Genomic DNA, 27,896 nt, shown 5'->3' on the forward strand with positions numbered 1-27,896 from the left:
GTACCTGGAGCACAGCAAGAGACCAGCAAGAGACCAGCTCTGGTCAGAGAGCTGGACAGAGGGCTGAATCATGCAGGCCTGGACAAAGGTGTGGGACTTTATTATAACTGGTAATCATTGTATATGAGTTTGTAAGAACACATTTATCCTTCTGCCTTTTTCCCTTTGACATTATTAATACGCTTTCTCCATGTCATTACATAGAGCTCAAAGCCATCATTTAAAATCAATACATACAGTTCCATCAAGTGGATAATAATTTACTTAACCATTTTCCCCATGAAAAGCATGTCCTCTTGACAAATATCCCTGAGTGGCAATATGTAGGCCAGGCACAGTGGCTCACTCCTGTAATTCCAGCACTTTGGGAGGCTGAGGCAGGCGGATCATCTGAGGTCAGGAGTTCAAGACCAGCCTGGCCAACCTGGTGAAACCCCATCTCTACTAAAAATACAAAAAAAATTAGCCAGGCGTGGTGGCGGGTGCCTGTGGTCCCAGCTACTCGGGAGGCTGAGGCATAAGAATCTCTTGAACCTGGGAGGTGGAGATTGCAGTGAGCTGAGATCACCCCACTGCACTTCCAGCCTGGGTGACAGAGTGAGACTCCATCTCAAAAAAGCAAAAATAAAAATCAAAAACAACAACAACAAAGCAAAACAAGGAAATAGTTTGGACACAGACATGTGCACAGGGAGAACACCACGTGAAGATGAAAGCAAAGATGACGGTGATGCTTCTGCAAGCCAAGGAACAGCAAAGATTGCCAGCAGACATCAGAACCCAGGGGAGTGGCCCGGAATAGATCCTTTCCTCACAGCTCACAAGGAACCAACCCTGCTGACACCTTCATCTTGGACTTCTAGCCTCTGGAACTGTGAGACAGCAAGTTTCTGTTGTGTAAGCCACCCAGTTTTTGCGAAACCCTAGCAAGCTAATATAGTATCTGTGCCTGCTGGATAGCTAATGAATTAAAGAGTCCAAAAATATGTGACTGTGTCTTGGAAATATACAAGAAATAAAGCCCATCAATACATGATATTCATCTGAAGCCAATTTGTGGCCGTGGGCTTGAGTGCCACAAATTGCCAAACTAGAAATTACAAAGATTTCCCGGAATTCAAATTAAAGCCCATGTGGTTTCTGGAGACTCTGAATGGTCTGGCTTTGCCCAACTATAGTGTGTTATCGACAAATTATGCTACCCCATATTAATGCTGTTGGAGGGAGGAGCTAGGAACTGAATGTAAGCATATTGGTTAATTCTTTGTATTTTTAGAAGGTTTTCATGTTTTTCTTTGATTTCTAGGTGGTATAATACATGGCAGTTATTTTACATTTTGTTCCTTTTCTTTCTTGAGAGCTATGCCTTTATATATGGGAAAAGTCACATTCCTGTTCAATTTTAAATTCTCCTCTTCTAAATTGTGATTTCCTTAAGCTGTCCCCAGCCCATCAGGTCTAATATTCCTACGTAACAGTGTGCAGTGATGTTATGGAGGAAGGTGACGAGTGGACACAGTGGGGACAGTCTCCAGCCCCCCGGCTCACTCACACCAAGGGGAGGAAAGCATTTGCTGAAGGAGCAGCGGCCAAGCCGTCTGATGGGCAGATAGAGCCACCCTTCCCTTCCCAAAGCGCTACAAGGAGGGGGCCCTTTGGGGCGACTCACACTTGGTTTAGATGACAAAAATCTCTCTTCTGAGGACTCAGCAGTGAAAGCACAAAGTCTCAGCACAAAATCCAGTACAGTGTAAGCTTTTAAAGCCTTTGTCCTATTAAAGGCTATTTACCTGAGTTGGCAGGTAAAATTACGGCCTGAGGATAAAAACATGTAGGGCAGCAAATGAAAGAATTAGTGCCCTGTTAAAATGAGATTTGTCATTCAAGCAGAGAAACCTTTGCCTGATAGGGCTGTCGAGGGCACCTTCAAAGGTCTTGGGCCAAGGACGCTGACAGGGCCAGAGAGGAGCACATTCGTACCCACGTTTCAGCAACAGCCGTTTCCTGCATTCGCCTCTGAATTCTGCTCTGGCAAGAAGAGTACAGGAAGGGGTGGGTTCGTTGTGGGCACTGCATTTAAAGTCCCCTTGCCAATCCCCTCACCGTTACGATGTATTTATTTTTCTTGTTTGGCTCTGATAATGATTTTGATTATCAGGTGGCCTGGGGTTTGGGCCACTGGGGTGCCTTTGCTTTTTAAAGTGCAAGAAAATGGGCAAGAATTACAAAAAGGCAAGTCAGAACCAAGGCATTTCAAAAACCACTTTATCGCTCTGCCTCCAGTGGCCTTTGGAGGGGGAAACATAATTGAATCACTGACTTTGAATACTGAGCCGCTTTGCATGACTCATTAAACTGCCATTTCCAACACTTTTGGCTCGTGCTGTAAGAATGATAGAATCCTATAACCATCTATATGTTTAAATTCTTTTCTATTTGAAAGCGCCTTGTGGTACAAGTGCCTTCAGATGTGAGCACAGACATCAATTGAAATACAAGACAGTCGTAATAGAGCTAAATTTGATAAGTCACTCAAGCATGACCCAGGCAACCCAGCCTGTTAAATCAGGATGCACAATTAATTGCTACTCTTTTATTTATTATCTTTAATCCCTCATTGGATACAGTTGACTTGCTACTTCCTGGGATGAGGCCACAGCATAGGCGGGGATGAATAATTTTTAAATTATGAAGCAATTTCTTTGTTACAAACCTGGGCTCAGATGTAAATTCTAATCTTTTCCTTTTCCCAGGACGGCGCCCTCTGAACTCAAAAGGGCGTTCATCCTTTTCTTCCTTCTACCCGTAGCGGGCAGAAAGCCAGGCATTTCTAGTTCTTAGAGGTCATTGTTGTTTTTCTTGCCCTCACTAAGGAATTGGCATATTCCCCAAGACTCCTTTTTGACACCCTAAAGGCTCATTTAAACCCTATCTTATATTACAAATAATAAAACTCTCCTGGGTGAAGTAGCTCTTTCTCCAACCCTCTTCCACCCTGCCTCTGACTTGGTTTCTTCATTCATGTGCATTTGTTGTTGTTGCTGTTTGGAGATGGAGTCTCACTCCATCACTCCGGCTAGAATGCAGTGGCGAGATCTGAGCTCACGGCGACCTCCACCTCCAGGGTTCAAGTGATTCTCCTGCCTCAGCTTCCAGAGTAGCTGGGATTACAGGTGTGCGACATTATGCTCAGCTAATTTTTGTATTTTTAGTAGAGAGGCGGGTTTCACCATGTTGGTTATGCTGAACTCAAACTCATGACCTCAAGTGATCCACCCTCCTTGGCCTCGCAACATTCATGTTTATTTTAGCAAGTTTTGTACCTCTTAGGAAATAAGGTTTTTCTCACTTTGAGCTGTCAGTGGTTTTGAGCTGAGCCAGAATGAAGAACTCAACCAAATGAATTAACAGGCTTTGATTTCAGGAGCATGAGGAAGCCCTTTTCCTTCCTGCTTATTCCACAGGTGCCTCCACTGTCTTGGTGTTGCCTAAAATGCCATTCTTAGGAATTTTATCCTTTGTTTCCTGGTAAAACGTACATTCTTGTGGCAAGCATAATGCTTTATGCCTTTTTACAGTTGAGCTTGAGTTCACAGAATCCCATTCTGAGAGGAGGCCATGGAAGAGGGAGAAGAGGAGGGAAGTGAAGAGTGGGACAGTTGTGATGGGAGAAGGGCCACATGTCTGGAGATACCCAGAGAGCAGGACACTGCATTGAGGGAGCATTGATGTGGAAGAAAAGCGTTCCCATGCAGGGTGCAGCACAGTCGCCCCTCGGTCTCCACAGGGGATTGGTTCCAGGACCCCTTTCTTTTTTTTTTTTTGAGGTGGAGTGTCACTCTGTCGCCCAGGCTGGAGTGCTGCAGTGTGATCTCAGCTCACTGAAACCTCCACCTCCCAGGTTCAAGCGATTCTCCTGCCTCAGCCTCCCCAGTAGCTGGGATTACAGATGTGCGCCACCACGCCCAGCTAATTTTTTTTTTTTCAATTTTTAGTAGAGACAGGGTTTCACCATGTTGGCCAGGCTCATCTTGAACTCCTGACCTGAAGTGATCCTCCTGCCTTGGCCTCCCAAAGTGCTGGGATTGCAGGCGTGAGCCACTGTGCCCGGCCCAGGACCCCTTTCAGATACCAAAATCTGCAGATGCTCAAGTCCCACGGCTTGATGTTTGCGTATAACTTAGATAGACTCTCCCGTGTACCTTAAATCATCTCTGGATTCCTTATCGTACCTAAAACAACGTAAATGCTATGTAAATGGTTGTTATACTGTATTGGAAGGGAATAGTAACAGGAAAAAAAGTCTGTACATTTTAGGTACAGAAGCAACCATCCATTTTTTGCCCCAAATATTTTCCGTCTGCCGTTGATCGAATCCACTGATGAGGGTACCCACAGATATGGACAGTTGACTGTACATATACACCCTAAGATGTTTCTTTATTAAAAACAATTCCTGATTATAAAAGTAATTGATACAGTAGAAAACTTTATAAAATGTGTAAAATATTAAAAATGCCCATAATCTTTACAGTCCAGAGATATCTAATAATTTTCCTTGGTGATTTTTCATGGCCCCATAATATCCCGTCATTTATTTTACGAATTCCCCATCAATTTTTGCTATTACAAGTGATAATAGCTAACATTTACAAAGCCTTCTAGGCTCTTTTCTAAATGGCCGGTGTCAGTTAATTCACTCAATCTTTAAAGCAGCCCAATGAGGAGGTACAGGTATTATTCTCATTTTAGAGATGAGGAAACAGGCAGTGGGGGATACCTGTCCAAAGCCACACACTGGACAACAGTGAATTCAAGATTCATACCCTGGCAGTTCGTCTCCAGGGCGTGGGCACTTAATGTTTCTGCACAAATTGTTTTCTGAGGCTATTTTCCCTAAGATAGCATCTCTGGGTCCAAAGCTCAAGGGCATATTTAAGGCTCTTGAAACATCGCTAAATTGTTCTCTGTAAAATTTACCCATTTGGCAATGCGTTTCCACTTCATTTGCTTCCTTGATGTTTAAAAACAAAACGAGTCCAGGCGCGGTGGCTCACACCTGTAATCCCAGCACTTTGGGAGGCTGAGGTGGGCGGATCACGAGGTCAGGAGATCGAGACCATCCTGGCTAACACGGTGAAACCCCGTCTCTACTAAAAATACAAAAAAATTAGCTGGGCGTGGTGGCGGGCACCTGTAGTCCCAGCTACTCGTGAGGCTGAGGCAGGAGAATGGCATGAACCTGGGAGGCGGACCTTGCAGTGAGCTCAGATCAGGCCACTGCACTCCAGCCTGGGCGACAGAGCGAGACTCCATCTCAAAACAAAACAAAACGAAACACCTGTGTTGCTGTAGGTGACTAGCTCTATTTACATTTTGTCTCCCATTCCTGAGCTGGCAGCAGGAGAAGGGACCAGAGAAACAAAGATTTGTCTGCACAGGAGACCTGAAGTCCTTGAATTATGACAGCTTTGGAGATTTCTAAAAGCACATTTAGATCAGGCACATCCTGGGCTTGGCCTCCCTGTTCTTTGAGTTGCCTTGAATATGAGGTGAATTATCAGTGTCACTCCTTTTGGTTTTTTTTTTTTTTTTTCTTTTTTAAACTGCATGTCTGGGAGTCAATGACAGAATTCCTTCCCAGCCCTCTCTCTTCAGAGCACAGTATGTGCACTAGGACGCTGGCATGGGGGAGGTGCCCCTCGGAAGGGCAGCAGGGACCAGATAGTAGCCTGAGCTAGAAAGCCCAGAGAGTTACTTGGTTGGTTGGTTGTTCATGTGTTTGTTTGTTTGTTTTTTGGAGATGGAGTCTCACTCTGTTGCCCAGGCTGGAGTGCAATGTCGTGATCTTGGCCCACTGCAACCTCTGCCTCCTAGGTTCCAGCGATTCTCCTGCGTCAGCCTCCTGAGTAGCTTGGATTACAGGCACACACCACCACGCCCAGCTAATTTTGTATTTTTAGTAGACACGGGGTTTCACCATGTTAGCCAGGCTGGTCTTGAATTCCCGACCTCAGGTGATCCACCCTCCTTGGCCTCCGAAAGTGCTGGGATTACAGGCATGAGCCACTGCACCCAGGCTTTGTTTTTTATAGAAAAGGCTTTTAAATGTCTCGATGAGAGATCAGTTAACTGAATTATGGAATATCCATTCAATGGGATACTATGAATGAGGTAGATCAGTATACACTGACATGGAAAGATGACCAAGGCATTCTTTTAAGTCAAAAAAGAAACAAATTACAAATTACAGAACTGCACCCATCATATAATCCCATTTCAGGAAATGCATAGAAAAGATTTCCTCTAGAAACTGGGATGGGCTAGGCGCAGTGGCTCACGCCTGTAATCCCAGCACTTCGGGAGGCCAAGGTGGGCGGATCACAAGGTCTGGAGAGCGAGACCATCCTGGCTAACACGGTGAAACCCCATCTCTACTAAAAATACAAAAAATTAGCCAGGCGTGGCAGTGGGTGCCTGTAGTCCCAGCTACTCAGGAGGCTGAGGCAGGAGAATGGCGTGAACCTGGGAGGGGGAACTTGGAGTGAGCCGAGATCACGCCACTGCACTCCAGCCTGGGCGACAGAGCGAGACTCCATCTCAAAAAAATAAATAAATAAAAATAAATAAATAAATAAATAAAGGAAACTGGGATGGATAGAGTTTAGGGCCTTCCATTTTCTTTTCGAGATGGTGTTCACTCTTGTCATCCAGGCTGGAGTACAATGGTGAGATCTTGGCTCACTGCAACTTCTGCCTCCCGGGTTCAAGCGATTCTCCTGCCTCAGACTCCAGAGTAGCTGAATTAAAGGTGTGCACCACCACACCCAGCTAATTTTTGTATTTTTTGTGGAGATGGGGTTTTGCCATGTTGACCATCCTGGTCTCACACTCCTGACCTCAATCTGCCTGCCTCAGCCTCCCAAAGTGCTGGGATTACAGGCGTGAGCCACCACGCTGGGCCCCATTTTCTATTTTGTATATATTTCCTTGAAATTTTCGGTGAACATATGTTACTTTTAAAATTAATATAAAATCAATAGAAACTTTATAGTAAGGTAGAACAGTTGGATTATATAATTTTAAAATATGCATCACTTGAGCCCAGGAGCAGGACCTTATGTCTCCAAAATAAACAAATAAATAAATAGGTCAGGCACAGTGGCTCACGCCTGTAATCCCAGCACTTTGGGAGGCTGAGGCGGGCAGATCATGAGGTCGGGAGTTTGAGACCAGCCTGGCCAACATGGTGAAACCCTGTCTCTACTAAAAATACAAAAATTAGCCAGGTGTGGTGGCACGTGCCTGTAGTCCCAGCTACTTGGGAGGCTGAGGCAGAAGAATCGGTTGAACCCAGGAGGCGGAGTTTGCAGTGAGCCAAGATCTCACCATTGTACTCCAGCCTGGATGACAGAGCAAGACTCCATCTCAAAACATAAAATAAATGAATGAAATAAAAAAATTGTATCTTAATTAGCTGGGCATGATGGCATATACCTGTGGTCCCAGCTACTCAGGGGGCTGAGGTGGGAGGAGCCCTTGAGACAAGGAGGTGGAGGCTGTAGTGAGCCATGATCACCCCACTGCATTCCAGTGTGGGTGACAGAGCAAGGTCCTATCTCTAAAAAACAATATTAAAATAAACATTTTAAATATGCAAACATATAAACTCATATTTATAAATAGAGAAAATTTTATATGTAGAAGTAGAAAACAGGATCTCAGGGAATATTAAAATAGTACTAATTGAACTGGTGTTTGGGGAATGGAAATACGTTTTTTCCCTTTGTATTTTCTAAATGCTTGGTAATTTGATTGCATAGCTACTGTACACTATTAACATACTTGAAATATAGATGCAATGAAAGAAGGAATAAAATCATATTAAAATTAAAAAGGCAACTCTGAAAGGAAAGGAGAGAACGTGGAGCAGCCATAGGAGTGGAAACTCAGGATCCAGACACTTGACCTTTCCCCGAGGCTTAAACTGTGTGATCTGGGACAAGGCACTCTACCTTTGTGGGCTTCAGATTCTGCATCTAGCCTGGGGGTCCTCAAAGCTAACTACACATCAGAATCACCTCAGGGGCTTTAAGGCAATCAGTGTTCCAGCCCCTCTGAGGTGGGGGCCTGGGAAGGCTCAGCAGGTGATTCTGATGAGCAGACAAGGCTGAGAACATTGAGCCGGCCTGAGCTCAGGGAGGGGCCCCACCCTCCACCCAGGCCCAGAGTGATCATTTAAATAAGTAAATAAATAGATGTTTGTGCAGATCTTGAAGAAGAAGAGCTTTAAAGACACAATGTGGCCAGATCACCCATCAGTTTTGAAAAGTGGTTGCTCCTGGCCATGCGCAGTGGCTCACGCCTGTAATCCCAACACTTTGGGAGGCCAAGGTGGGCGGATTACCTGAGGTCGGGAGTTCGAGACCAGCCTGGCCAACATGGTGAAACCCCATCTCTACTAAAAATACAAAAATTAGCCAGGTGTGGTGGCACACACCTGCAATCCCAGCTACTTGGGAGACTGAGGCAGGAGAATTGCTTGAGCCCGGGAGGCGGAGGTTGCAGTGAGCCGAGATTGTGCCACTGCACTCCAGCCTGGGTGACAGAGTCAGACTCTGTCTCAGAAAAAAAAAAAAAGAAAGAAAGAAAAGTGGTTGCTCTTTGCCTATTGGAGTTTTCACTCGGCATTTGGATGTAAAGAGTATGCATTTTTAAAGCTGTCCAAATGCCTATTTATGCAGAGGGAATCCTCCCTAACACATTTTATGAAGCCAGCATCATCCTGATACCAAAACCTGGCAGAGACATAACCAAAAAAGAGAATTTCAGACCAATATCCTTAATGAACATTGATGCAAAAATCCTCAATAAAATACTGGCAAACCGAATCCAGCAGCACATCAAAAAGCTTATCCACCATGATCAAGTGGGCTTCATCCCTGGGATGCAAGGCTGGTTCAACATACGCAAATCAATAAATGTAATCCAGCATATAAACAGAACCAAAGACAAAAACCACATGATTATCTCAATAGATGCAGAAAAGGCCTTTGACAAAATTCAACATCTCTTCATGCTAAAAACTCTCAATAAATTAGGTATTGATGGGACGTATCTCAAAATAATAAGAGCTATCTACGACAAACCCACAGCCAATATCATACTGAATGGGCAAAAACTGGAAGCATTCCCTCTGAAAACTGGCACAAGACAGGGATGCCCTCTCTCACCGCTCCTTTTCAACATAGTGCTGGAAGTTCTGGCCAGAGCAATCAGGCAGGAGAAGGAAATAAAGGGTATTCAATTAGGAAAAGAGGAAGTCAAATTGTCCCTGTTTGCAGATGACATGATTGTATATCTAGAAAACCCCATTGTCTCAGCCCGAAATCTCCTTAAGCTGATTAGCAACTTCAGCAAAGTCTCAGGATACAAAATTAATGTACAAAAATCACAAGCATTCTTGTACACCAATAACAGACAAACAGAGAGCCAAATCATGAGTGAACTCCCATTCACAATTGCTTCAAAGAGAATAAAATACCTAGGAATCCAACTTACAAGGGATGTGAAGGACCTCTTCAAGGAGAACTACAAACCACTGCTCAATGAAATAAAAGAGGATACAAACAAATGGAAGAACATTCCATGCTCATGGGTTGGAAGAATCAATATCGTGAAAATGGCCATACTGCCCAAGGTCATTTATAGATTCAATGCCATCCCCATCAAGCTACCAATGACTTTCTTCACAGAATTGGAAAAAACTACTTTAAAGTTCATATGGAACCAAAAAAGAGCCCGCATCGCCAAGTCAATCCTAAGCCAAAAGAACAAAGCTGGAGGCATCACGCTACCTGACTTCAAACTATACTACAAGGCTACAGTAACCAAAACAGCATGGTACTGGTACCACAACAGAGACATAGATCAATGGAACAGAACAGAGCCCTCAGAAATGACGCCGCATAGCTACAACTATCTGATCTTTGACAAACCTGACAAAAACAAGAAATGGGGAAAGGATTCCCTATTTAATAAATGGTGCTGGGAAAACTGGCTAGCCATATGTAGAAAGCTGAAACTGGATCCCTTCCTTACACCTTATACAAAAATTAATTCAAGATGGATTAAAGACTTATATGTTAGACCTAAAACCATTAAAATCCTACAAGAAAACCTAGGCAATACCATTCAGGACATAGGCGTGGGCAAGGACTTCATGTCTAAAACACCAAAAGCAATGGCAACAAAAGCCAAAATCGACAAATGGGATCTCATTAAACTAAAGAGCTTCTGCACAGCAAAAGAAACTATCATCAGAGTGAACAGGCAACCTACAGAATGGGAGAAAATTTTTGCAACCTACTCATCTGACAAAGGGCTAATATCCAGAATCTACAATGAACTCAAACAAATTTACAAGAAAAAAACAAACAACCCCATCAAAAAGTGGGCAGAGGACATGAACAGACACTTCTCAAAAGAAGACATTTATGCAGCCGAAAAACACATGAAGAAATGCTCATCATCACTGGCCATCAGAGAAATGCAAATCAAAACCACAGTGAGATACCATCTTACACCAGTTAGAATGGCCATCATTAAAAAATCAGGAAACAACAGGTGCTGGAGAGGATGTGGAGAAATAGGAACACTTTTACACTGTTGGTGGGACTGTAAACTAGTTCAACCATTGTGGAAGTCAGTGTGGCGATTCCTCAGGGATCTCGAACTAGAAATACCATTTGACCCAGCCATCCCATTACTGGGTATATACCCAAAGGACTATAAATCATGCTGCTATAAAGACACATGCACACGTATGTTTATTGCGGCACTATTCACAATAGCAAAGAGTTGGAACCAACCCAAATGTCCAACAACGATAGACTGGATTAAGAAAATGTGGCACATATACACCATGGAATACTATGCAGCCATAAAAAATGATGAGTTCGTGTCCTTTGTAGGGACATGGATGAAACTGGAAAACATCATTCTCAGTAAACTATCGCAAGGACAAAAAACCAAACACCGCATGTTCTCACTCATAGGTGGGAATTGAACAATGAGAACTCATGGACACAGGAAGGGGAACATCACACTCCGGGGACTGTTGTGGGGTGGGGGTAGGGGGGAGGGACAGCATTAGGAGATACACCTAATGCTAAAGGACGAGTTAATGGGTGCAGGAAATCAACATGGCACATGGATACATATGTAACAAACCTGCACATTGTCACATTGTGCACATGTACCCTAAAACCCTAAAGTATAATAAAAAAGAAAAAAAAAAAAAAAAAAAAAAAGCTGTCCAAATGCCTATTTATGCAGCAGACCATAACTCCTCTCTTGATAGGCTGCTCTGCTTTATCAAGTAAATGATACACATTTAAAAAACTGTCTGAAGGAGCATTTACCTGAGGGACTGTTATTGTGTTTGGTTTTGGTTTTTTTTTGTTGTTGTTGTTGTTTTCTTTGAGCTCTCATGGTTCATTGGGTAAATAATATCATTTAACCAATTTTTAAATAGACGTGTCTAGCACGATGCCATTTTATCAATCTTACACACTCTCATACCCTTCAGAGGGGGCTCCTTTAGGTCATTTTAGTTTTAAATTTCACATTAAGGCCAGGTGCGGTGGCTCATGCCTGTAATCCCAGCACTCCGGGTGGCCGAGGCAGGTGGATCACCTGAGGTCAGGAGTTCAAGACCAGCCTGGCCAACATGGGGAAACCCCATCTCTTCTAAAAATACACACAAAAAATTAGCCAGGCGTGGTAGTGGGCGCCTGTAATCCCAGCCACTTGGGAAGCTGCGGCAGGAGAATCACTTGAACCCGGGAGGCAGAGGTTGCAGTGGGTCAAGATTGTGCCATTGCACTCCAGCCTGGGCGACAAGAGTGAAACTCTGTCTCAGAAAAATAAATAAATACAAATTAAAAATAATAAGTTTCACAGTAAGATATTTCACCAAAAAAGGAAAAAGAAAGGATCAAATCTTTAAAAACGGGTTTGAAGCAAGCATCTGGCACCTGAGTTTTTTTTTTAGCTTTAGTAGATAAAAAGACTTTTTTCACTTACTATTCTGTGGTGCGACTTCAGTGCTAAATTCAGAATATTTTTGCCTTTACAGCAATAGACCCCAGCCCTGTTGTTCAGGGAGGATTCGTGGATTATTTTTGGAGAAGGTGGGGAAATTGGAAATGTTGCAGAATGAGAGGGAGATACTTAGATATGATTGGCAAGTGGTACAACTTCTGGTAAGACAGGGTTTGTGTCAGCATCAGTCATGTGACTCCTCTAAGAACTGGAGGCAGGGACAGGGGATTGACATAGGGATCCTAATGAGGATTCAGTAGAAAATGGCACATGACTAGAGCATCAGTAAATAACACCAAGGATCTTATGTGGATCAGTGTTCTTAGTTGCAGACAACAGAATTCACTCAAGCTAGTTTAAGCAGAAAGGGGTTTACCAACGGGTACTACTGGATTCACAGAATCCCCAGGAAAGCCACACAACTTTGGAAGTTATACATAGGAACAACGCAGCCACAGATAGAGCAGCCACGAGAAATGAACCACACTTTTAAAGAGTGGTTTCCAAAGTGTGTCCCCCAACTAGTAGCATCAGCATCACCTGCGAACTTCATAGAAGTGGGAATCTCAGGCCACTCCTCAGATCTACTGAAGGAGAAACTATGGAGTTGGGGCCCAGCAATCTGTGTTTTAATAAGCTTTCCAGGTGATTCCGATGTACAGTGAAGTTTGTAAACCACTGCCTGATGATTCTAATGCAAGCACTAATGCTGCTGCTTCCCACTCTTTGGCACCTGCGAAATTAGGGACTGGAGGCTGGAGATTCTGCCAGAGTTAACGCAGAAGAATCAGCTGTGTCTGCCCGTGTGTTTGCCAAAAGAACCCATCCCCCCTGCCTACATATATATGGCTGCTGCATCCCAGTGCTTACTTCTAGCTCTGAGGCTCCTGGAAGTCGTCCTCTGGGGAGAACTAGAACCATGTTACATATCTGCGCCCTAGCTGCAGAGGCCGGGTACAGTGGCTCATTGCTGTAGCCCCAGCATCTTGAGAGGCTGAGGTAGGTGGATTGCTTGAGCCCAGGAGTTTGAGACCAGCCTGGACAACATGGCAAAACCCCATCTCTACAAAAAATACAAAAATTAGCTAGGCAGGGTGGTATGTGCCTGTAGTCCCAGCTACTTGGGAGGCTGAGGTGGGAGGATCACTTGAACCCAGGAGGTCAAGGCTGCAGTGAGCCAAGATTGTGTCACTGTATTCCAGCCTGGACAACAAAGTAAGACCCTGTTTCAAAAAAAAAAAAAAAAAAATGGAATTTAACTTTCCGTAATCTTTAGTTCAGAATTTAGCTAGAAAGCAATTGGAATGGACATTGAGAGAGCCAACATCAAGCCACTGACTCCATATCCCCTTCCTCTTGTGGGTGCCCATGACTGCATGTAAGGCAGCCTTTTACAGCAGGGTGGGTACAGAAAAATGAAAGCTATTGAGACTGGCCACCCAGCCCTGGCTCCACACAGGACAGACAACACCCCATAGAACCCCAGCCACTGCGTGGAATCCAAAGACTTCTCCCAGATTTCAGGGAGCCTTAATTCGGACACAGTCTGACTTCCCGTAACCACGACAGAAGAATGGCAGAAGTGGCCTGTGGTTTAAAGAAAATAACGTCCTTCCTAGTTCCCTTTTAAAATACTAAATTGAAGTAGAAGTGGTTCCCAAGGGAACATCCCTTCCCTGCCTTGATGAAGTGGATTGTTTCCCAATACTGAACAGTTAAGCTTACCTCCAACTGTGTGCACACATTTATTTCACAATCAGCAAAATCTTTGTCAATACGTCTTTTGTATTTACACTTGCCCTATTAAGTAGCATTGCTTTAACAATACTGAATGGAAGGTATATCAAGGCTCATTACCAACAGCAGAAGTTCATTTAGTTGGTAGGTTCTGCCTGCCCCAGGTGGAGGCAGGCCAGGAAGACTGAATAAATCCAGCGTTGTGTCTCTTGAGGCCCCGCTTCAGCCTAACAAAGCTGTACATCCTTGTAATTCTGCTCAAACACCTCCTTAAAGAGGCTCTGCTTGAACCCACAGCTCACGTTGTCCACCCAGAGATCGCCGTGGATCACAGTGCCCTGCATCAGCGGCTTCTCAGTACTTAGTACTCTGAAATGAGCTCATGTTTGTTTATTTCCCTGGCAGAACAGAAGCTCCATGGGGGAGGGACTGGTCCATATCTTGTTCACCATGGCAGCTCCATGCCTTCCTTCTCCAGTGTCTAATAGGCCCACAATGCAGTGACTACTGTGGAATGCACAAGTGAGTTTGGGTGGCCCCAGGGCTGCGGTGCTGATGTCACTAGAGTGTGGTGGGAAGCTATCACTCACCTCGCAGGTGGGAGAGGTGACGTTGGAAGATGTGGCTCCTTTAAAATATCCGCCTGTTCCGGCCGGCCGGTGGGGTGGCTCACACCTGTAATCCCAGCACTTTGGGAAGCTGAGGTGGGTGGATCACGAGGTCAGGAGATGGAGACCATCCTGGCTAACATGGTGAAACCCCGTCTCTAAAAATACAAAAATTAGCCAGGCATGGTGGCACACACCTGTAATCCCAGCTACTCAGGAGGCTGAAGCAGGAAAATCGCTTGAACCTGGGAGGTGGAGGTTGCTGTGAGCCGAGATTGCGCCACTGCACTCCAGCCTGGTGACAGAGTGAGACCCTGTCTCAAAAAAAAAAAAAAAAAAAAATCTGCCTGTTCTTTCCTCTAGAGATGGGTAGAGCAGGCTCGCAGGGCACGTCCAGGAGGGAGGCATCCCCGTGGAAGAGGCATCTCGGGCACGGCCTCAGGAAGGATCGTGTTTGTTCCAGAAGGACTGTTTCCTGCAGCCTGCTCCTGAACCTGGAAACCCGCAGCTGCTCTCTCAACCAAGGAGAAACTAGAGGCAGCACCTTCCCTACGTGATGCTCATGGCTTCAGGGAAGAAACCCAAATCATGATACGAAGGTATCTTACCCGGGGTCTTTGGTTTCAATTTGCTGTGTGTGCCTGATTGAAAGAGATTTATACTGATTCTTATAGGTAGACTTCTGCTTTCTCATTGCTGCACAGTTCTAATTATCCTGGTTAATTTCCTTTTAGATATTTTTGTTTTGAAAATGTGAACATTGGCCGGGCGCAGTGGCTCACACCTGTAATCCCAGCACTTTGGGAGGCCGAGGCGGGTGGATCATTTGAGGACAGGAGTTCGAGACTAACCTGGCCAATGTGGTGAGACTCCTATCTACTAAAAATACAAAAATTAGCTGGGTGTGGCGGTGTGCACCTGTAGTCCCAGCTACTTGGGAGGCTGAGGCAGGAGAATCGCTTGAAACCGAATCTAGGAGGCGGAGGTTGCAGTGAGCCAAGATGGCGCCACTGCACTCCAGCCTGGGCGACGGAGTGAGACTCCATCTCAAAAAATAAAGATAAAAATAGAAATGTGAATATTGATGTAGTGTTTCCCCTACATATTATAGTTTTACATTTCCTAAAACTACAAAAAGCAAAATAAGCAGAAAAGAAGCATACTTTGTTCAGACCTAAGTGCTCTGATACCCTAGTTTCCCGCCGTAGGCAGCAGAGTTTGTGGGTTAAGAACATGGGCACGGAGGTAGTTTGGTTCACCTGTGGGGGCCTAGGTAGTTCATTTAACATCTCAGAGCTTTTAGTGTCCTCCTTCTTAAAAGGAGGATGGTGAGAGCCTCTTGAGATGTTTGTGGTAATATGATGAGCTACTGCGTGTTAAATTAGATAGGGCCTGGCCCAGAGTAAGCGCTCAGCTATCATTACCTAACGGCAGACCAGGGGCTAAGGTAAAGGTATCCTCCGGAGAGTAGGCTCATCAGCCACTTCGGAACATGCCCCCAGCTTTCACACAGGAAGATTTAGTCTCTGTCCTGGGTTGACAATTGTCATATCACCCCCCACCAATTCATGTTCACCTGGAACCTCAGAATGTGATCTCATTTGGAAATAGGATCTTTGTGGATGTAATTAGTCAATTTAAAGTGAGGTCAGGCTGGACCCAGTGGCTCATGCCTATAATCCCAGCACTTTGGGAGGCTGAGGTGGGCAGATTGCTTGAGCCTAGGAGTTGGAGACCAGCCTGGGCAACATGGCAAAACTCCATCCCTACCAAAAATACAAAAATTTTCCTGATGTGGTGGCGTGCACTTGTAGTCTCAGCTATTCAAGGGCCTGAGGTGGGAGGATTGCTTGAGCCCTGGAGGTCAAGGCTGCAGTGAGCCGTGATCCGCTGCGCTCTAGCCTGGGTGACGGAGACCCTGTCTAAAAACGCCAACAAAAAACAAATTAATGTCATACTGGATTACTGGATTAGAGAGGGCTAATTCAATTCCTGGTGTCCTTATGTGAAGAGGGAGAATGTGGACACAGACACACAAGGCAGAGAACACCATGTGAAGACCCAGACACAGAGAAGAGGACCAGATGACTACAGGCAGAGTTTGCAGTGATGCGTCTACACACCAAGGAATGCCAGGGTTGCTGGCCACCACTGGAACTGAGTGGAGACAAGGGCTCTCTCCTACATTCTTCAAAGAAAGCTTAGTGCTGCCAGCACCTTGATTTTGGACTTCCAGCCTCCAGAACTGTGAGACAATTTATATTGTTCTAAGTCACCCAGTTTGTAGTAATTTTGTTATGGTAGCCCTCGCAAACTAATAGTCATTTAGCAAAGACCACACTGCATTGAGCGGGCCTTATGCCCTGCCTTCAGTTGAAGCCTCTTGCTTTCTTTAGTAGGAAATTTTAGCATGAAGGAGATTAAGAGAACAAGACTTCAGGATTTTGACAAATGGGCTACAGCTGACACTTTATTAGATTGTCAGGCATGCGAGCAGATTGAGGAGGATCTTAGAACATGCTTTAATTACTTAGAACGTTAATTAACTACTGAACTCAGAAATGTTGCTGCAGTAGCAGCACTGACAAGCTTTCCCTGTGACTTTTTTTTTTTTTTTTTTTTGCCAAGGTCTCTGTGTTGCCCAGGCTGAAGTGCAGTGGCACCATCACGGCTCACTGCAGTCTCAACCAGGGCTCAGGCAATCCTTCCACTTCAGCCATCCAAGTAGCTGGGACTACAGGCATGTGCCACCATGCCTGGCTAATATTAAATTTTTTTGTAGAGATGAGGTCATACTATGTTGCCCAGGCTGGTGTCAAACTCCTGAAATCAAGCAATCCTCCTGTCTTGGCCTCCCAAGGAGCTGGGATTACAGGTGTGAACCACCACACCCAGTCTCTGTGACTTTTTGTTGTTGTTGTTGGAGTCTCTGTTGCTAGGCTGGAGTGCAGTGGCGCGATCTTGGCTTATTGCAACCTCCACCTCCCAGGTTCAAGCGATTCTCCTGCCTCAGCCTCCTGAGTAGCTGGGACTACAGGTGTGTGCCAATATGCCCGGCTAATTTTTATAGTTTTAGTAGAGATGAGGTTTCACGATGTTGGCCAGGATGGTCTCAGCCTCCTGACATCATGTTCTGCCCACCTCGGCCTCCCTTAGTGTTGGGATTACAGGCATGAGCCACTGTGCCCGGCCCCTTGTGACTTTTAAGAGTCTGTGTAGCACTGTGCAGTTAGAGTATTTTACAGTGCAAAGTGCTCATCAACAGTGGTGAGAAACCAGCACCACTCAGTGTGGGGCAGAAGTGCCAGCCACACCAGCCTTCCCTCATTAGACCCTGTGCCCTAGCCTGCAGGGTATGTGCAGTGGCCCAAGAAGCAGCCGCACCCTACCATAGCATCCTAGCTGGACTGCAGCCCCACACAGCGTCTTGTTCATTTATTTGCTTACTACACATCTATATCTCTCCTAAACTAAACAAAATCAATTGAAGAGACAACAAAAATCTTTTCCTCCATCTTGCAGCTCTAGCTACTGCCGTTTAGCCAACCACCTTTCCCCATTCAAATGTCCATTTCCTTATTCAGAACAGATAGGTGGAGCTCATTTATGTGCTGGACACTGTACAAGCTGGGAATAACAGCAGATAGTTTACACTCTGTTAGGCACTGTGCTGAAGGATTTGCATATATTATCCCTTCCAATCTTCACAATCCCACTAAATAGGTAATAGAAAATTTTGTGTCTTACAGGTGAGGAAACAGGCACAGTGGTGGCAGGTGACTTGTTCACAGTCGTAGAACTAGACAAGCCAGGTGTATGAGCTGCTCACAGAGCTAGACCAGCTCAAGGCCTGTGTTCTTTACCACTGAGGCTTGTGTGTCTCTTAGATTAAGACACAATCCCACCCTCCAAGGAGCCCATCTGGAAACTTCCCAGCACCTTTTCCTACAAACTATGATCCTAGCCAGAAGACCTCAGCTTTTGTTTCTTCATCTATAAAATAGGAAACCTAATACTTTCAGCTTCTTAGAACTGTTAAGTAAAGTGATGCCTAAGAGTCATAAGCTGAGTGCTCCAAGGTGTCTGTTGAATGGAAGTGACAACAATTTATATTAATTGATTCCACATGTGTATTTATTTATTGTCATGGGATCAGGTGTGTCCAGCTCAGTTTTGTGAGTTCAAGGTCATGACACCCCTTTCTGTCCTGCTCTCTGCTACATACTGGGCAAAAGGGGACTCAAAAGGGCTTCCCTGCTACAGAAGCTTGTGAGATAGGATAAGACCACATAGATGAGAACAGAGCCAAGATTTTCTCAGTCCTTTTAATCTTTCTTCGACTAAATGCATCCTGCAAACGAACTGACTATAAACATATCTTCTCAAGCTCATGAAGACTCCAAACAGTACCTTTTGGAGGGTGGCTATTACGGGCTGAATTGTGTGCTCCCCACCAAAATTCCTATGTTGAAGTCCTAATCTTGCAGGACCTTAGAATGTGACTGTATTTGGAGATAGGGTCTTTAAAGAAGTAATTCCATTAACATGAGATCAATAGGCTGGGCCCTGATCCAGTGTGACTGGTGGCCCTCTAAGAAGAGGAAATTTGGCTGGTCACAGTGGCTCACGCCCGTAATCCCAGATCTTTGGGAGGCCAAGGTGGGCGGATCACCTTAGGTCAGGAGTTCGTGACCAGCCTCACCAACATGGTGAAACCCCATCTCTAAGAAAGATAGAAAAATTAGCGAGGCATGATTGTGGGCACCTGTAATCCTAGCTACTTGGGAGGCTGATGCAGGAGAATTGCTTGAACCCAGGAGGAGGAGGTTGCAGTGAGCTGAAATCAGGCCATTGCACACCACACTATGTGACGAGAGTGAAACTGTCTCAAAAAAAAAAAAAAAAAAAAAAAAAAAAATTTGGATACAAACATGCATGGAAAGAAGATGTGACTACACCTGGGAAAGGTAGCCATGTACAAACTAAAGAGGCTTGAACAGATACTTTTTTTTGTGGGCTTGGAATTGACCCTCCAGAAACCTTGCTCTGAGACCCATCCTGCAGAACTGTGAGGCATACACTGCTGTGAGGCCGCCCAGTCTGTGGCGCTTTGTTCCAGCAGCCCTAGAAACCGAATACAGTGGCTTGCACATGAACAGGAAACTCTTCAGGCTCCAGACGATTGGGGGGCTGGGGAGATTTTGTGGTTTAATCAAAGTCTTTAGGTATATCCACACAAAAAGGCCTGAACTGCAGTGTGAGACAATCGAGGAAGACGCTAAGATTTATAAAACTTTTAGCTCCCAAAGGGTATTGTGGAATCAACTTTATTGAAATTCCCTAAAAACTGAGCAGACTCTCCCTTATTAGGGATTAAATCACTGTAGAAAGAGTTGTGGAGTAGCTGTTAGGAAGAGGCTTGATTTTTAGTCCTTTCTGCGCTAGTATTAGGATGGGCTAGGTTATGCTGTAGAAACCTACAAGCTAAAAATTTCAGTGGCTTAAAATGACAAAGATGTTTTTGCTTTTTTGTTTTTGAGAGCCTTGCTCTGTTGCTCAGGCTGGAGAGAAGTGGCATGATCTCAGCTCACTGCAACGTCTGCTTCTGAGGTTCAAGTGATCCTCCCCTCTCAGCCTCCCAAGTAGCTGGGACTCTAGGCGCATACCCGGTTAATGTTTGTTTTTTTGTTTTGTTTTGTTTTTTTTCGTAGAGACAGGTTTTACTTTGTTGCTCAAGCTGGTCTTGAACTTCTGAGCTCAAACAATCCACTGCCCTCAGCCTCCCACAGTGCTGGGATTACAGGGTGAGCCACTGAGCCTGGCCTGTTGGGTTTTGCTCATCCAACTTGTCCATCGGTGGTTGGCTGGAGGCTCTGCTTTGCATCCTTCCTGCAGGCCGCAGGCTAATGGAGAAGCCACTCTCTAGAACATTCCCAGTCATTGTGAAGGGAAAGGGAGCTCTTGAGGGTCTCACACTGACAATTACATACTCAGGCTCAGAAGTGACATATGTCACTTCTGCTCATGATTCATTGCTCAGAACTAGTCGTTCAGTCTCTACCAACTACAAGGGGGACAGGAAGTACAGCCCTACCCGGTCCCCAGAATAAGAAAGAACTAGAATACTTGGTGAACATGACTAATATCTGTAACAGTCGACACATCTGGTAACCAAATATTCAATTCAGCCTTACTTCACACACAATATACCCATCCCCTTCCCATTTCCCACAGAGCCCAAGCCTCCCATCCGGTTTCAGTATTCAGCTGAAAGTTTAGGATGTCATGATGGTGTCTCCTTTAGTGAATGAGGCACAGTCTCACTGATAGGGATTACGGCTCCCCTTGATTTTGAAACCAGTGAACTAGGAAGATGAGCTATTCATGTTCTCCTCTCTTTGAAAATGCAATTGTTGAATAAGGCTGGGATAACAGCATTAAATGCTCCCAGTGGAAATGGGAGAAGTGGGAGATACACAGCATTTGCTGGTACGTAGCAATCCTGAAGTAGACTTAAGGGTGGGAGGACGTTCCGAGACCTCCATTCTTGCGGAGACGGTATGTTGCTTCAATCGGGCGGCCCTGAGTCAACTCCCACGAGTAGTTCCCTGTCTGTGTTCTCCATGGCCCTTGGTTCTGCTTTGTTTTTTCTTTACTTTCCTGGAAATCATCTGAAGAGGGCATTAGTGAGATGATCTGTTATATATTATGATATATATGTCATATATTTGAAAGAATACACACAGGTTTTCATCTACATTTCCTGGCTCGTAACTCCCATAGCCCTTGCTATAATGTCAGGGCACTTTAGGCCTTAGAAAACAGAATCGCTCTTTCTCCTGCCCTCCTTTCACTTGCTTGTTTTCTTTCCAAGGCAGGAATCTCCCCCAGCCTTTTGGTCTTGGAGCTGACCATAAAGAAATTCTCTGATGTATCTTGTCTGATTATAGGTCATAAGATGTCAAGAAAGCGTCCTGCCCCATACCCAGGAGGAAGGAATGCTGCACAGAGAGGCCACGAAGAATCTGAACAGACAGGCCTTGCTGGGTTTCCCCACTCAGTCTATTAGTATTTATTAGATCATACCTTTTTTCTCCAGCCGTTTCCACATGGCTATCCATCTTTCAGTCGTGCCTATCAAACGAAGTCTCTGTAAAAGGCCCAAGGGGGTGGATTCTCCATACCTCTCTGAAAATATGGAGAACTTCTGGATAGCTGAATATGTGGAGGTTCCTGGAATGCAGTGTCCCTAGAGAGGGCATGGAAGCTCCATACCCCTTCCATACATCTCTATATATGTTTTTATCTGTATCCTTTGTAATACTCTTTTTTTTTTTTTTTTTTTTTTTTTGAGGTGGCATCTTGCTGTGTCTCCCAGGCTGGAGTACAGTGGTACGATCTCACTGCAACCTCCACCTCCCGGGCTCAAGCGGTTCTCCTGCCTCAGCCTCCTGAGTAGCTGGGGTTACAAGTGTGCACCACTATGCCTGGCTAATGTTTTTGTATTTTTAGTAGAGACGGGGTGTCACCATGTTGGCCAGGTTGGTCTCGAACTCTTGACCTCAGGTGATCCACCCGCCTTAGCCTCCCGAAGTGTTGGGATTACAGGCATAAGCCACTGCACTGGGCCAATTTTCTGATAATTTAAAGTGCACATCTAGCTTCTGTAATAATGTACTATTTTTAAAATATTGGGCCAGATGCAGTGGCTCATGCCTGTAATCCCAGCAGTTTGGGAGGCTGAGGTGGGTGGATCACCTGAGGTCAGGAGTTCCAGATCAGCCTGGCCAACATGGTGAAACCCTGTCTCTACTAAAAATATAAAAATGAGCAGGGCGTGGTGGCGTATACCTATAATCCTAGCTAGTCAGAAGGCTGAGGCAGGAGAATGGCTTGAACCTGGGAGGTGGACGTTGCAGTGAGCTGAGATTGTGCCACCACACTCCAGCTGGGGCGACAGAGCAAGATTTGGTCTCCAAAAAAAAAAAAAAAAAAAAAAAGCTAGCTGAGCATGGTGGCCAGTGCTGATAATCCCAGCTACTAGGGAGGCTGAGGCACGAGAATCGCTTGAACCTGGGAGGCGGAGGTTGCAGTGAGCCAAAATTGTACCACTGCACTCCAACCCAGGTGACAAGAGCAAGACTCCGTCTCAAAAAATAAATAAAATGTTGTATTAAAGTTTTAAAAGTTTAAAAATCAGCAGAAAAAAAGATTATAAATGACCCTACAAGGTACTAATTTCTTTGTGAAAAATTTTTTAAAAGTTATGCTCAGTTCTAATTATGGTGCCTCTAAAGTTAAAATGTATTTAATAAAGCTAATAGGAAAGATCGAATTTTTTTTTTTTTTTTTTTGAAACGGAGTTTTGCTCTTCTTGCCCAGGCTGGAGTGCAATGGTGCGATCTCAGCTCACTGCAGCCTCTGCCTCCTGGATTCAAGTGGTTCTCCTGCCTCATTCTCCCAAGTAGCTGGGATTTCAGGTGCATGCCACTATGCCTGGCTGATTTTGTATTTTTAGTAGAGATGGGGCAGGCTGGTCTCGAAATTCTGACGTCAAGTGATTTGCCTGCCTCAGGCTCCCAAATTGCTGGGATTACAGGCTTTTTTTTTTTTTTTTTTTTTTTTAATCCTTACCTCAAATAGGTGGAGGGTTGTCAAAGATTAAAATAATCTCAGCACTTAGGTCGAGGTGGGTGGACCACCTGAGGTCAAGAGTTCTAGACAAGCCTGGCCAACATGGTGAAACCCCGTCTCTACTTAAAAAAGCTGGGCATGGTGGTGGGTCCTGGTAGTTCCAGCTACTCCAGAGGCTGAGACAGAATTGCTTGAACTGGGGGGTCAGAGGTTGCAGTGAGCCGAGATCATGCCACTGCACTCCAGCTTGGGCGACAGAGTGAGACTCCATCTCAAAAAAAAAAAAAAAAAAAAAAAAAAAAAAAAAAAAAAAAAAAAAAAGATTAAAAACATACTCATTGGCAATGGGGGTCATGTCCAGAAGGCGATGCCTCTCATCAAGCCTTCATCGTTGTCTCTCAAAATCCAAATGTTTTCTCTGGAGGCTGTCATGAAAGGAGACCTCAACTAGAATGTGGAGGACCTGGGTTCACTTCTCCGGGCATTAATTTTCTTTTCTTTTCTTTTCTTTTTTTTTTTTTTTTGAGGTAGAGTTTTGCTCTGTCACCTTTTTTTTTTTTTTTTTTTTGAGGTAGAGTTTTGCTCTGTCACCTAGGCTGGAGCGCAATTTCAGCTCACTGCAACCTCTGCCTCCCGGGTTCAAGCAATTTTCATGCCTCAGGCTCCCAAGTAGCTGGGATTACAGTCACGTTCCACCACACCAAGCTAATTTTTTATATTTTTAGTAGAAACAGGGTTTTGCCATGTTGGCCAGGCTGGTCTCGAACTCCTGACCTCAGGTGATCGGCCTGCCTCCGCCTTCCAAAGTGCTGGGATTGCAGGTGTGAGCCACTGTGCCTGGCCTAATTTTCTTACATTTAAGATAGGGATAAAAATGTTACTTGCACCAGCTGACTCTTTAGAGGCAGACGGATGAGAAAAATCAATCTATACCATTTGGCTTTCTAGAAGTTCAATATCTAGAGTCTATAGATGGAGCATTCTTAATACTCAGTTTTTCTTTTTTTTTAATTTCATTTTATTTTGAATTCTGGGATACATGTGCAGAACATGCAGGTTTGTTACACAGGTATACATGTGCCATGGTTGTTTGCTGCACCCATCAACTCATCTAGGTTTTAAGCCCTGCATGCATTAGGTATTTATCCTAATGCTCTCCCTCCCCTTGCCCCCCATCTCCTGACAGGCCCCGGTGTGTGATGTTCCCCTCCCTGTGTCCATGTGTTCTCGTTGTTCAACTCCCACTTATGAGTGAGAACATGTGGTGGTTGCTTTTGTGTTCCTATGTTTGCTGAGAATGATGGTTTCCAGCTTCATCCATGTCCCTGCAAAGGATATGAACTCATTCGTTTTTATGGCTGCATAGTATTCCATGGTGTATATGTGCCACATTTTCTTTATCCAGTCTATTATTGATGGGCATTTGGGTTGGTTTCAAGCCTTTGCTATTGTAAATAGTGCTGCAGTAAACATATGTGCATGTGTTTTTTATAGTAGAATGATTTATAGTCCTTTAGATATATACCCAGTAATGGGATTGCTGGGTCAAATGGTATTTCTGATTCTAGATCCTTGAGGAATCACCACACTGTCTTCCACAGTGGTTGAACTAGTTTACACTCCCACCAGCAGTGTAAAAGCATTCCTATTTCTCCACATCCTCACAAGCATCTGTTGTCTCCTGACATTTTAATGATCACCATTCTAACTGGGGTGAGATGGTATCTCATTGTGGTTTTGATTTGCATTTCTCTAATGACCAGTGATGATCTTTTTTTCATATGTTTGTTGGCTGCATACATGTCTTGTTTTGAAAAGTGTCTGTTCATATCCTTCACCCACTTTGATGGGGTTGTTCCTTGCAAATTTAAGTTCCTTGTAGATTCTGAATATTAGACCTTTATCAGATGCATAGATTGCAAAAATTTTCTCCCATTCTGTTCACTCCGCCTGTTCACTCTGATAGTTTGTTTTGCTGTGCAGAAGCTCTTTAGCTGAATTAGATACGATTTGACAATTTTGACTTTTGCTGCAATTGCTTTTGGTGTTTTAGTTATGAAATCTTTGCCCATGCCTATGTCCTGAATGGTATTGTCTTGGTTTTCTTCTAGGGTTTTTATGGTTTTAGGTTTTATGTTTAAGTCTTTAATCCATCTTGAGTTAATTTTTATATAAGGTGTAAGGAAGGGGTCCAGTTTCAGTTTTCTGCATATGGCTAGCCAGTTTTCCCAACACCATTTGTTAAATAGGGAATCCTTTCCCCATTGCTTGTTCTTGTCAGATTTGTGAAAGATCAGATGGTCGTAGATGTGTGGTGTTACTTCTCAGGACTCTGTTCTGTTCCATTGGTCTCTATATCTGTTTTGGTACCAGTACCATGATGTTTTGGTTACTGTAGACTTGTAGTATAGTTTGAAGTCAGGTAGCATGATGCCTCCAGCTTTGTTCTTTTTGCTTAGGATTGTCTTGGCTATATGGACTCTCTTTTTTGTTCCATATGAAATTTCAAGTAGTTTTTTCTAATTCTGTGAAGAAAGTCAATGGTAGCTTGATGGGGATAGCATTGAATCTATAAATTACTTTGGGCAGTATGGCCATTTTCACAATATTGATTCTTCCTATCCATGAGCATGGAATTTTTTTCCATTTGTTTGTGTCCTCTCTTATTTCCTTGAGCAGTGGTTTCTAGTTCTTGAAGAGGTCCTTCACGTCCCTTCTAAGTTGTATTCCTAGGTATTTTATTCTCTTTATAGCAATTGTGAATGGGAGTTCACTCATGATTTGGCTCTCTGTTTGTCTATTATTGGTGTATAGGAATGCTTGTGATTTTTGCACATTGAATTTTGTATCCTGAGACTTTGGTGAAGTTCCTTATCAGCTTAAGGAGTTTTGGGGCTGAGACAGTGGGGTTTCTAAATATTGAATCATGTCATCTACAAACAGACAATTTGACTTCCTCTCTTCCTATTTGACCACTCTCTATTTCTTTCTCTTGCCTGATTGTCCTGGCCAGAACTTCCAATACTATGTTGAATAGGAGCGGTAAGAGAGGACATCCCTGTCTTGTGCCGGTTTTCAGAGGGAATGCTTCCCGCTTTTGGCCATTCAGTATGATATTGGCTGTGTATTTGTCATAAATAGCTCTTACTATTTTGAGATATGTTCCATCAATACCTAGTTTGAATTTTTAGCATGAAGCGGTGTTGAATTTTATTGAAGGCATTTTCTGTGTCTATTGAGATTATTGTGGTTTTTGTCACTGGTTCTGTTTATGTGATGGATTACGTTTATTGATTTGCATATGTTGAACCAGCCTCGCATCCCAGGGATGAAGCCAACTTGATCGTGGTAGATAAGCTTTTTGATGTTCTGCTGGATTTGGTTTGCCAGTATTTTGAGGATTTTCGCATTGATATTCATCAGGGCTATTGGCCTGAAATTTTCTTTTTTTTTGTTGTGTCTCTGCCAGATTTTGGTATCAGGATGATGCTGGCCTCATAAAATGAGTTAGGGAGGAGTCCCTCTTTTTCTATTGTTTGGAATGGTTTCAGAAGGAATGTACCAGCTTCTCTTTGTACCTCTGGTAGAATTTGGCTGTGAATCCATCTGTTCTTGGGCTTTTTTTTGGTTGGTAGGCCATTAATTACTGCCTCGATTTCAGAATTTGTTATTGGTCTATTCAGGGATTAAACTTCTTGGTTTAGTCTTGGGTGTATGTGTCCAGGAATTTATACATTTCTTCTAGATTTTCTGGTTTATTTGTGTAGAGGTGTTTATAGTATTCTCTGATGGTAGTTTGTATTTCTGTGGGATTAGTGGTGATAGTCCCTTTATCATTTTTTATTGTGTCTATTTGATTCTTTTCTTCTGTATTAGTCTGGCTAGCGGTTTATCTATTTTGTTAATCTTTTCAAAAAAAAAAAAAAAAACAGCTCCTGGATTCTTTGATTTTTTTCGAAGGGTTTTTCGTGTCTTTCTCATTCATTTCTAATCTGATCTTAGTTATTTCTTGTCTTCTGCTACCTTTTGAATTTGTTTGCCCTTGCTTCTCTAGTTCTTTTAATTGTGATGTTAGGGTGTCAATTTCAGATTTTTCCTGCTTCCTGATGTGGGCATTTAGTGCTATAAGTTTCCCTCATAACACTGCTCTAGCTGTGTCCCAGAGATTCTGGTACATTGTGTCTTTGTTTTCATTAATTTCAAAGAACTTACTTATTTTTGCCTTAATTTCATTATTTGCGCAGTAGTCATTCAGGAGCAGGTTGTTCAATTTCCATGTAGTTGCGCGGTTTTTAGGGAGTTTCTTAATCCTGAGTTCTAATTTGATTGCACCATGGCCTGAGAGACTGTTTGTTATGATTTCCATTCTTTTGCATTTGCTGAGGTGTGTCTTACTTCCAATTATGTGGTCAATTTTAGAAAAAGTGAGATGTGGTACTGAGAAGAATGTATATTCTGTTGATTTGGGGTGGAGAGTTCTGTAGGATTTTATTAGGTCCACTTGTTCCAGAGCTGAGTTCAAGTCCTGAATATCCTTGTTAGTTTTCTGTCTCGTTGATCTGATATTGACAGTGGGGTATTAAAGTCTCCCATTATTATTGTGTAGGAGTCTAAGTCTCTTTGTAGGTCTCTAAGAACTTGCTTTATGAATCTGGATGCTCCTGTATTGGGTGCATATGTATTTAGGATAGTTAGCTCTTCTTGCATTGATCCCTTTACCATTATGTATTGCCCTTCTTTGTCTTTTTTGAGCTTTGTTGGTTTAAAGTCTGTCTTATTAGAGACTAGGATTGCAACCCCTGCTTTTTTTTC

This window comes from Hylobates moloch, unplaced genomic scaffold (genome assembly GCF_009828535.3).
Source record: "Hylobates moloch isolate HMO894 unplaced genomic scaffold, HMol_V3 SCAFFOLD_19, whole genome shotgun sequence".
Taxonomy (NCBI): domain Eukaryota; kingdom Metazoa; phylum Chordata; class Mammalia; order Primates; family Hylobatidae; genus Hylobates; species Hylobates moloch.